Source organism: Venturia canescens, chromosome 9 (genome assembly GCF_019457755.1).
Source record: "Venturia canescens isolate UGA chromosome 9, ASM1945775v1, whole genome shotgun sequence".
NCBI classification, from domain to species: Eukaryota; Metazoa; Arthropoda; class Insecta; order Hymenoptera; family Ichneumonidae; genus Venturia; species Venturia canescens.
Window position 1 is genome coordinate 9541823 of NC_057429.1, and position 9734 is coordinate 9551556.

Genomic DNA, 9734 nt, shown 5'->3' on the forward strand with positions numbered 1-9734 from the left:
TTTAAAGAAACGGAATCTGTGATAAATTTTCTTCACGATATAAACTCGTCCGAAGCTTGAACAGCGTACAATTTTTTCACAATCAATCGTGAGTTCTCCCATAGGGTAGCGTGTTAAAAACTCAAAATTGTAAATAAGTAAGAAGCCCCGGAACTGTGCTTATCGTTATCAGGGGGCCTTAAACTAACATTTACCGCAAAAAAGTGGACCATCACCGTCTTTCTCTAACGGCCGAACTACTTGAATGGGACAAATGGAATGTTTGAAAAAATCGAAATGACATTTTTGCAGTACACTCGTTGGTTCTCACGAACTTAACAAAAACAAACGACGATGAGGATCCTTGAAGGTGTTTGCTAATCGACAATCAGCGGAGAAAGAGGGAGAGGGGAGTCTATTTGGCGCGCGCGAGCCCGGGAAATCGTCACGCAGGTGTAGGGACTGAACGCGTCGAACGTGCGATGATCGATTTTTCGCACAAACGTGTGTATACGCTGCACGTCGAAACGTACACGAGAATATTGTGCCCGATACGCATCAGGCATTAATTTGCAAAATTATTTCTTCTTCTCGCATTCTTCGTTGTCTTATGACGAATGAAATATGAGTGGAGATAAAACCTTCCGGATGCGATTGAAAAATGGGGAAAGTGGTGTAAAGCGGGAAAGATTGTTTTTCGATGATGAATTTTACTACCTTTCTGTCCTAAATATCAGCTTCGATTCGACGCTTGCACAATTTTACAATTTCCCTACTTTCTTTCCCGCATTCTCTCCTTCATCGTTTTGCCCTCAGAGTGTAACTTCGACTGTCCTCTTCATCGTCCTGCTGAACAATATAGTTGTACCTCGGTACTAATACTCATACAGCGCGCTACAGTCTTTCCAACCACCCTTTGGAACATCTGAACCTCCTTCGTGTGCACCATTTCCCTCGCTCTCTTCCCCGTTTCTCTCTTTCTCCGTTCGTCCGCGCCGCAAAACCTTTGCGTCTCCGTCATCGTATATCTGTATACGAGCGTAATTTGCGACAGGGTGTCGCAAAAGCCTTGAAAGACGTTGGAACGCCTGGTCGACAAAATTTCGAAGAGAAAAGTCTTTGGGCATTTTTCCCTCCGACGCACCGTTGCCGAGATATTCGTTATTGAGAAATGAGCCAGTCCGGCGCAGCGGTGCGAAGTGGGAGGGGCTACCGAGGCGCCGGAGCGCTCGGCGTATCGCGGCGCGAGGAGCGAGGTTCCCCCACTGCGCGCTCTTTATCAACGCCACCGGAGATTGGCCGCGCACTAATCAATCGATAACTCATGACCGGCTAATCGGAGAGCAAAATTTCCAAGGACTTTTTCCCTCAGAATCTTACAATCTATCCACTCCCAAATTTTCAAAACTGAATATTGCGCCACTCGATATGCAAGGGCAAAAAGGACGTCTCTCTTCGCTCCTCGCGCAGTTCCCCTACGCCCTGGCTAACCTAGCACCCAGCATCCGCGTTCTGGAGCAGCTCTCGCAGCTCTCGTAATCGCATTTGACGTCTCTACGTTTTTGTTTCAGAGCAGTACGTGACGCTCCCGCTAGCGAGCGCGCGGGAAGACTCTATTGCTCTGTCACTCTTTCTCTTGCTCTCTCTTCGATGAAATACGCATCCACGTTCATCCACATATATATGTACTTACAGTGGAGAAAAAGTGTGAGAGCGAGAGGAGCTTAAAAAAGGCAAAAAATAGGGGCTGGTAAGGCGGTCGTAGGAAAGTCGACGAGCTGAGAGGCCGACAGAACTCGAGATAGGGATGAAGAGCACGAAGCTCTGGGAAGGGAGAATGAGGGAAAAAAATATAAATACACACATCGCTATACATATATCCATGCCTTATCTATACACGTGTATACAGCTAAAACGATGAACGCGATGGAGGATAGAAAATGAGGCGAGAAGGTAACCGGCGAACGTCCGGCTCGCGCGTGTTCATCCAATGATTCGCCGAGACGGGCAAAAATGCTCTCCGTGACGACGAATCTTTGCTTCTTTTTCCTGGGGATAATTTTTTTCGTTTATTTGTTTTTTTTTTTTTTTTTTTTTTTCATTTTTCATTTTTGTTACGAGCGTTTCCTCGTCGATAAAAATAATATTAATGCTACATTCAGGAGCAATTATTTGGGCTCTGTTTTCACGTCGATATACACGCAACACTGATAATTAGTAAGTTCGTTGTTGATGCGGTATTGGAAATAGACTTTTCCAGTGTTCCTAATTTCATCAACGCCCGGATAATTCGTAATTCCGGGTCGGAATTCGCCGAGAAGTATTAATTCAATGATCGAATAGGTGGGCCGGCTTTTTCAGTGAAATTTTCGTCCCCGCACGAGACTCTCGGCTTTGGGGATTCCCCGCACCTCCTCATATAGGGCCATCCGAATAGTTGGAGGCGCGTCGTCGGCCAATTGATTTGGCGCACGTGCCGACAATAAAACCACTTGGTAACACCACGGGTGATTTAAATACTCATGTATTACTGTATACATTGAATATAAACTTTAAGGTAGTTCATCCGGTGATCGAAACAACTAAGAGATTTCGATAAAAAACAATACTTTAATACAGTAATGAATTATAAAAAAATGTCGTGTCAAAATTTTAAGGCCCGAGAACACTTTGTTCGTGGGAAAGAAAATTAAAACGGATTCTCCAAATTAACACGGCCTCGTACGGGTTTCCGTAGTTTTCCAGTCTTTGTATATGAAATTTCCAAGCATTGACAAACAGCTCTTGCAAAAAGGGATAGAAAAATATCTGAAAAATATGTTTACAGCTTCGAAAATCCATTCAATATTTATTAAGTTCGCAATCAATGATTTTTTTTCACGAAAAATAATGATTATTGGGAGTTTAATCTATATGTTACTTTTACGATGGCAACGTTGCAACCGCGCGTCTTTTGATACCGGAGCGACTACGCTAGTCGCAATAATTTTTCTCTTGAGTAACTCTGTACCAGATGAACTTCCTTAACATGCAAGTGTTCTCCGGAATAGTGTAGTACAGCTCGAACGTCTACAAATTTGTCTAAGAGCAAATGATTTCGAACGAATTTGTATTGAAATCAAAATAATCAAAAGCTTTTCTCCCAATCGAACGATCTTATATTCTCAATTTCCATCGATCGATCGGTCGCCTCTGTTAAACGAATAAACAAACGAATCGATCGTTCAATTGTTCTGGCACTTGTGAAGAACGTGAGTGAAATGCAGAGAGAAATGAGCTTCCGATAATTGATCTTTGACGTGACGTTGTAATTTTATCGCGAGCTTTTATCGGAGCTTTCCATCGAAGCCTTTTGGTCCCTGGACGACGGTACGTCTCGAAAATCGTACGTTCTCGACTCGAAGAGAGTCTCGGACGGATATACCAGTGTATACTTTGACGTGTACAACTGTACACAGTGCATATCTATAGGGACTAGGGTCGCGCGTACGTGTGTGTGTGCGCGTGTGTGTGTGTTTAGTTGAGTGAACATCATACCGAACCCCTCGAGAAGGCAGACGAGCACGCAGATCAAAGCTGGCAAATTCTAGCGTACCATACACTAGGCGGAAGCGATTCGTGAGAGGGTGCAAAAAGAGCGAGAGGGAGAGAGAAGAGAGTGAAAGAGAGAAACGGGAGAAAGGGAGCAATAGGGGTGCCTCTATTCGCGGGGGTGACATATCGGCGGGGCGTGGTCCAAATCTGTCACACTGGCCACACGAGCCAACGAATATTCTTTCTCCACTTTGAAAGGCGCTTTTTTTCACTCGTACCGCGAAATCGCGCATATCCACTCGTCACATATCCCCGAATGTGCGTCGAAACACGAGAATTTTGTGTCGACGCATTTCTTAAGCATACGTTATTAGATAGCTGTGCCAGGAGATATTTATTCATTTTTCGTTTAGGTTTTTTTCGAACGATGCTTTTCGCTTCTTCTTTAAATTGGTCCTCTCTTGGAATTCCGGTGGAAAAAATTGCCTCCACCTTCTCCAGTTCGTCCAAGAAGTTCCCTCTTCCCGATTGAGATTTATTCGCGTCCCACCTGGCTGAAGACTCGGTCGTAATGCGCTATAAGAACGTGGAGAAACAAACGTCGTCGCAAGAGGGCTTGAAGTCGAGTGGATGGAAAGCCGAAAAGTAGCTGCGCCGATCATATCAGGCTAGTTTTGTACATATGGAAGCGTGTTTTATCCCGGACTAATCCATCTAATCTTCGTCCCTCGATCTACCCCGGGTGGCCTAATGTACACGATAGCCGCCTTGTTCAAAGGTTATACTTTGATCGACGGGAGATTCGAGCAGAGCTTGGCTCTATTCCACAACAGCCACGCTTACAAATACAGCGGTTTGACCTTATAACGCGCGCATTATATATGTGAACGACCATGAATATATTTGTCGAGTTGTTTTTTTCAAATCACTCTTTTGGAGCCTGATGAAAGTGGAAATTCGTTTCAACGATCAGTCGACGATGTAATGAGTTGCGAATTCAGGTGCTATTGGGATTAAGGTGTACGCGGGCTTCGTACTAGTCAGTTGATAGTCTTTTCAGATTTTTTTTCAAAGAATTAATTTTATGATTTCTGAAATTTTAATTCTTCATTAAATGTTCGATGACCTGAGCTGAAATTTCGCCAATCTATTCGCATGCACTTGTACTTTACTGTAAATAAAAATCAATTTTTTGTAGAGAGTTCGGGTTCGTGAAAGAAATACTTTTTAAGGATGATCGATCACCAGGTCAAATTTAATAATATTTAAAAAATAATAATTCTAGCATGATGTGGATGAATATTTTCTGTGATGATTAGCAAAATTTGGGCTAAATTGAGCATCTTTTTATTTTTTGTAATTAAATTGCAAAGTCGAGCAATTTGAAGCACCGAATATACGCGTCGTTTATCGAAAAAGATCGACCGGAAGTACCATGAACACGGTTTTTCTCGCTCAAAAGCCAAGATTATTCATTACGCAAAACCTATTTTAGGATAAATGGGCCATTAAGAATTTGGTGAAAAATATAAAAATCGTACTTCACCAGGTTTTTAACAAAATAATCTTACAAAAAAGTTTTGATTTCCGGTTGAAAATTGTGAGAACGACGAAGTAGGGTTTATAAACGTGGCTACGTCACAACTCACACATGCGATGCCGTCACCGGTCATAACCTAGCTTTACTTCAAACACCAATACAGGATATTACAATCGCAACGTTGCCAAATGTGTTTTATTTATAGTTGTTATAAAATATGGAGAAAACTAAAGTCGTTGACGATGTATAATCTAATGTATGGAGAATACTGCATCCTTAATATTTCAATCGTAAATAATTTTCAAGTTGAATTCATTGCAGAAAATATTTCATTCCGAGACTTTCACACGATTCGATATTACACTGTGAAAAGGCAATGTTTGACAAAGTTGAACGTAGTCAGTTGACAGATTAGATCAAAGATAACCGTATGTAACCTTAAAAAGTACAACTGTCACTTCCATTGACATTTTGATATGCGCTATATATGACAAGTGACTTATGGACCTGCAAATTTTCAAGTTCTGTAACCATTTGTCGTCTTCGATTCAATGTTTCTAATTCAGATGGCCGTTGACCCCCCTTTTTTAAGGTACCAATAGATCCCGCGCGTTGTGGCCATCAGCGACATGCTAATTTCTGTTCCTTTCGACTTTTAAGAGGATGGATCAGTTGGTATATCGCAACCGTGAGTGCGAGAGAGATAGTTGCAAATTTCGAAATCGAAATTCTTTGACACAGTTTGACCGATTGAAAAAAGGCTCTGTCAGTCGATTTTTGCCATCGTTCTGCGTAGACTGACAGAGCCTTTTTTTAATCGATCAAACTGTATCAAAGAATTTCGATTTCGAAAATTCCAAGTGAGGTTAGTCGACTGATCCATACTCTTAATATTGCAACCAAACAGTCGACAAGGGGTCTTCAAATTTCGCAGGCATAGAAAAGAAATTTTGGATTGTAAGACATAAAAAAATAAAAGAGTGCTATCTAAAAAAAGCCCTCGCGCCTGACATTCGATTATGGACTCGTTTCTTTTGTTTTTTGACAAGAGAGAAAATTGTGCTTGACAAATTGATTATATCTGTGTCCCAACTGGACATTTGCGATAACAAAAACTGTCGGAAACAACGAAAAGTTTGGAGCAGTGCCGGAAAGAGGATTTTTATTGATAAACATTTGGATCGTTCACGCGACCCTGCTGTCGTCAATTTCCTTTTGAAAAATCATATTCCGCGTTTGAATATTTCACATTGAAAAGAAAAAGTATTTTTTTCGTGTAATTTTAACATTCGAATACGATCGTTTATGGGTGAGTGCGTTTTTGTGTTTTTCGTATCGCGAATTCGAATGAAAATTGAATTATTTTTCAATTCGAAGCTGCTCCAATTAACCGTAAAATAAATCCGCTTTTTCCCAACCCTCGTAACAGCGTGTACTGTAATATTTTGTCGTTTTCGCCGATTCTCAGTCGAGGCACAATTTTTTTTCTCTCTCGAAGCGCGTTAAATATGGATGATGGTACAGAGTTTATTTGAATTTTGAAAAAAAAAGAAGAAATAAAAATATGTATCTCCGGCTTTCGTTGGTGAAATTGAGCGATTGGACGATGGTTACTCGGGCTCGATGTAGCTTGAAAATTCCAATTGCGCTCTCGGTAGAAACGCTTTTTTTGTTCGTTTTTCTTTTTCATTTTACCTGTGCCGCGGGTGAATCCGAATATTCGGACCAAAAATTTGATAATCATTCACGAATGTATCGACTCGGATGCTCACTCGTGCTGCCTCCAAACTCTCCGTTTTACAAAATGTATATTCGAATCTAGGCGGATATACGTTTGTATAACACATATAGTTATACTTGTGTGTGTGTTCTGTGTGTGTGTGTGTGTGTATTATGAGTGTGCCGTGGAATACGACGACGAAATTCAATTCTCGCGAAGCATTATGGGATATTCTCCCGAGGATATTCTCAGACGACTCGGGTGTCTCAATAGAGTGAAATATCTGAATCTTCGTCCCCTTTGCCTTATATAAATGCGGCTCGATGGATTTTTTTTCTTCATATCGAACCACATTCCTCTTATCTTACTATGCGTAAACTTTTAGAAAGATGAACATTTTTACTATTTTTCGGTTATACAAATAATCATTTTGAAATGAAAAATTGGATGAGCCCGCGAGCTTCAACATTTTTAAGGACCAACACCAGCGGCGAATTGGGATGGACATTTTCGTCAGTGTGATACCAAAAAATTGGGGTTTTTCAATCTTTCAGTTCCCTTGTTCATAATTGCGAAAGAAGATTTTTCATTCGAATCGTTTTATGACTTCGGGGAGCTTTCACGTACTAAAATAACGCTTGTGAAAACGTTTTTGAATTCAAAGTATTTTCCGACACAAAAAATAACATGCTTGAAAAAGAATTTGTGTTTTTAACTTTGAATGAAAGCGTGAGATGAAAAAAAGACGAATTTTGTAATTGATTTTGCCTTCGTCCTGTTTTTTTTTCTTTTTTTTTCACCAAGGAAGTAGCACTTTGATTTTTTTTCATGCGTACGCTCTCCTCGCGGAGGTCTGCATGGGAACATTTGAAAGGCGAGAAAGCCGTCGGTTGGGAGTACGATGGACAATGGTAGCGTTGGAGACCTCAATGGTGAATATTCGGTTTTGAATTGGCCCGCTTTTAACGCGTTTAGTTCATTGTCTGGCAAATTATAGTGCGTGGATAAAGTGGCACGCGTTCATGGGCGTTATGTTTTCGTAGGGATTTCAAAGAACAATCCTGGACTTTTGACTCTCCGTTATCGTTTGCCACGCGTTTGAAACTCGAACTCGTTTGCCTTCGATAATAGACGTTGCAGTCACGTTTTTATCTTTTTTCGTGCGTAACTCTCGATCGTTTCATTACCGCGAATAAGAATCGTTCGTTGTATTATTGAATAAAGGATTCGTCACCGATGTAAAAAAACTGTATATGCGAAAGAATAAAAACCGCACGAGTTCGCTGACAATAAAATAAACGGAATAATTCTCCTGATCGTTGCTCCAATTCGCAGAGAATTCGTTAACTGAGAATTCGTTAGTTAAAAAACAATGCTCATGGAAACGAAAGAAAAGACGATTAAACGTTAAATAATTGACAAACCGTTTTTCCGTGGCTTCTTTATTGAGTAAACGAAACTGGAAACTCTCGTACAAGAGAGGGGAGAATTGAATTCTTGCGAATCTCGAATACATTTTCCCCTTTTCGTTTATATTTCCATAATTCTCCCTAAAATATCTCCGCCTGTACGTCTAGATGCACGCTCCTATTTACACATTCAACAGTTTCCAAGTATTTTTTACTATTTTCAGGGAGGGCTTGACGGGCGTTCCGACTTGGGTGAAGTGCGTTGATGTTTGTCCGACTGATTGGCGAGAATTCAATACCATAAAAAATGGTCATTGTGCCTGGGAGGGAAAAATTTATTTGTGAGAAAATTGGAGTTTGGAAATGGTTGAACGAGAGATCGAAAAACAGAATGGGCGAGGGCTTTAATTTTTATTTAATGACAGCTATAAGAGGGGCGATGGGGATCCAGGAGATTCCGGACGAAATCCGGCGTGGTGCACTGCACACGCGTCAATATATATACGTGTGCAGTGTGTGGAGAGAGCCGAGGATGCGGGTGTACGTTACAATCGAATCCCGAAAAGGGAAAAAGAATTAAAAAAGCTATCTGCCACGAGATGATGGAAAGAGCGGAGGAGAGAGGGGGGTGAGAACGAGAGGGAAATAGAAGTTGAGAATCCCGCCTCCGTTTTCCTCCCTCTCGACACTCCTTGCGAAAGTTTTCGTTGAGAAAAGAGAGGAACGAAAAGAGAGGCGGATAAAGAGCGAGGGGGGAAGCGGGAGCGGAGGAGAGAGTGAGCGAGGCTTGAAAAAACGTCGATGTGAGTGAGAGTCACCCTGGTAGACGTAGAGGCTCGAGCCAGGGGGTGTGGAAAAGCGAGAAAGGGAGCAAGAGAAGAGATAGGGAGGGAGAGAGTCGTCTAGTTTTCTCGTTGATTGTGATAGTGAGATATTGTTTCGGTGGTAGTTTCACGGACGAAGACGGGCCGAAGAAAGATAGAGAATGTGTGTTGACTCGGAGGGTGAGTCGGTGTTGGAGCAATGGTGAGTATGCTCGATGATAAAGCTCTTGGTTGATGCCCGTTGCCGTCCGATCCTGCGGGGTTGTGCGGTGGAGGGTGGTTGCTTCGTTGGAAAGAAAATCGCTCGCGGAGGTCTATTTTCCAGAGGAATTTTCATTGGTCAGACGCCATGTTGGTAGCCGGGGGTAAATCACCCTTTGGCGAGTCGCTGGGATTGGTCGTCGCCGTGGCAACGCTTGGTGCACGGGGCCAATGGGGGTCGGGGAGCCAGATCGCAGCCTCTCCATCGGCGAAGCGAGAGAGAGCGAGAGAGTGAAGATAAATGTGTATACATTAGAAAGAGAGAGGTGGCGAGTGAAGGATGCGAGAAACGTCCACCCCTGACAGTGTGTGTACACCATCCCCGTTGGAGGCTCCCCCAAGTCACCGGGATAACTGCATTTCGCGGACAGAATCCCACAAGAACTCACGGCGAACGGTGCCCCCATCAACGTCGTTGTCGTCGTCGTCGTCGTCGTCGTCGTCGTCGTTGTCGTCGTCATCCTTAG